The sequence below is a fragment of the Heptranchias perlo genome, unplaced genomic scaffold, assembly GCF_035084215.1.
Source record: "Heptranchias perlo isolate sHepPer1 unplaced genomic scaffold, sHepPer1.hap1 HAP1_SCAFFOLD_296, whole genome shotgun sequence".
NCBI lineage: Eukaryota > Metazoa > Chordata > Chondrichthyes > Hexanchiformes > Hexanchidae > Heptranchias > Heptranchias perlo.
Window position 1 is genome coordinate 240,001 of NW_027139308.1, and position 2,500 is coordinate 242,500.

The 2,500-nt window shown below is 57.6% G+C and overlaps 1 pseudogene; it reads right to left on the reverse strand.

The window, feature by feature from the left end:
• Positions 1 to 2,469: 2,469 nt before the first annotated feature.
• LOC137310959 (U2 spliceosomal RNA) overlaps positions 2,470 to 2,500 on the reverse strand; it is a 117-nt pseudogene continuing 86 nt past the window's right edge.

Here is a 2,500-nt window from a genome sequence, read left to right on the forward strand (position 1 = left end):
GGTGTGAGATTCCAGGGGACCTGCTTTGTGCTGATTTCCCTGCCTCCCTCCCTCCTCCCCAGGACTTCCTTCTGAACACCTTTGTCGTTTCAGCGAGGGCCAAAAGCCTGCCTGTGAAAGGGAAGGATCAGCCGGTCAGCCCCCTGCTGGTCGCTGCTGCCAGTGCAGCAGGCGTGCGTGTGTCCTCGGCCTCGTGTCCAGGTCCCTCAGGGACTTGAGGCAGCTCTCCCCGGTGGTCTCGTGGTCAGGACCGGGCTTCGAATCCCAGTCGGGGGGGGATGACTTTCTGCTGCAGATTAATTGGCATGAAGGAAAGTCTCCCCTCCTGAGCGTAAAGCTCCACCCTCACCACCACCACCACCGCCTTTTCCTCCCCTTGACAAACGGACAGACAGACAGACAGACAGACAGTCAGTCCAGTTCGGGAGCGCAGCTTTCATTAAGCAATGGCATTTGTGACAACTCATCGTCTGACAGGTTGATGATTTCCCCACACGCCTCCTGCCGAATAAAAGGCTCACCCTCCCGGACACTACCCCCAGAATCACCCACCCCCCCCCCCCGGGGTGAATATTAAGCCCGAGAACACCGACTGTAACCAACCGCAGTGAAAAGTTGAAGTGGCAACTCATTAACCAGATTTATTTTGGGCAACTCATTAACCAGATTTTTTGTTCATTTGGTTTATGAGTTGCCAAGTGTAAATCTGGTTAATGAGTTGCCACTTCAACTTTTCACTGCGGTTGGTTACAGTCGGTGTTCTCGGGCTTAATATTCACCCCAGGGGGGGTGTATAGCGGGCGATGGCCGGTGTGGAGTGCGTTTTTTGGGGGTTGATTTTCACTTTGCCTCGCTGGTGGAATTTGTGGGAGGCAGGCAAGGGGATTGGTGTGGGCTGGTGGGCGGCAAGGGAGATGCTTGCTTCGGGGTGTTATCCTCACTTTGGTCCGCTGGTGAGAGTAGGCAGCGGCAGGCTGGCAGGCAGGCAGGCAAGTGTGATGTAGTGTGGGGTGCAGTGCAGTGCAGTGCAGTGCTGCCCTGTCGTTTATGAAAGGTTGTAATGACACTGCTTTGCAGCTGACCATGTCCACTGATTTGTGACGCCCGTATGGAGGCTGATATCTCAGGAGGGCCGAGGCCGATTTCCTCCGGGGACGGCTCGTCGCGTGCGGCAGGACGAGGCGCAGCGGACGGTACCGAGCGCTCGGAGGTGCGGCGCTGCCCGCCGGAGGTACAGCGAAAGGCTGCAAACCGCTTTCCGCCTGCTAACTCGGCGGCCGTCAGACCGACCGACTCCGCTTTACCACCGGAGCTAGAGTCGGGCAAGGGGCACCGAAGGGTACCGGAAGGATCGCGTTCGCACGACGGGAAGTCGACTAGCGGGCCGCCGAAAGCGAGCCGGGGGCCCCCGGTTTTTCTGTCCCACCTGGAGACTGATATCTCAGGAAGGCCGAGGCCGATTTCCTCCGGGGACGGCTCGTCGCGTGCGGCAGGACGAGGCGCAGCGGACGGTACCGAGCGCTCGGAGGTGCGGCGCTGCCCGCCGGAGGTACAGCGAAAGTCTGCGAACCGCTTTCCGCCTCCTCTCACCGCACGGCTCTCCTTTTCACCCACTGGCGGATTTTCACCCTCCGACTGCTCGCTACCGTCCGCTGCGCCTGGTCCGGGCCCTGTCCATTGTCATGTTAATGGCAGGGCGGGGCAGGACTGCTTTCACCAGGAACCCGGTTTTCTGGGTCAGAGGTTCCAGGGGACCTGTTTTGTGCGGACTTCCCTGTGTCCGTCCCTCCATGCCTTCCCCCCAGGACTTCCTTCTGAACACCTTTGTCGTTTGAGCGAGGGCCAAAAGCCTGCCTGTGAAAGGGAAGGATCAGCCGGTCAGCCCCCTGTTGGTCGCTGCTGCCAGTGCAGCAGGCGTGCGTGTGTCCTCGGCCTCGTGTCCAGGTCCCTCAGGGACTTGAGGCAACTCTCCCCGGTGGTCTCGTGGTCAGGACCGGGCTTCGAATCCCGGTCGGGGGGGGGATGACTTTCTGCTGCAGATTAATTGGCACCTCTGAAAGAAAGTCTCCCCTCCTGAGCGTAAAGCTCCACCCTCACCACCACCACCGCCACCTTTTCCTCCCCTTGACAAACAGACAGACAGACAGACAGGCAGACAGTCAGTACAGTTCGGGAGCGCAGCTTTCATTTGGAAGCAGACCCTGCTTGTTTAAAGTCAACGACGCCAAGTTATTTTGCACTTTGAATTATATCGCTCCGTGCGAGCGGCACTCAGCCTTGGAGAAGAAAAAAATACCACTGAGCTGAGAAAGTTCTTTTTAAAAAGGTTTCCTTCCACAGCAGCTCTGAGTGAGAGAGAGAGAGAGATATCAGCTTTATTCTCAGTAATAATACACACACACACACACACACACACACACACAGAGACACTGGGAAAGAGCTGATTTTCCTTTTGAATATCTCCCCACGGGGAGCTGCACCGTTCCCAGAAACACTGCAA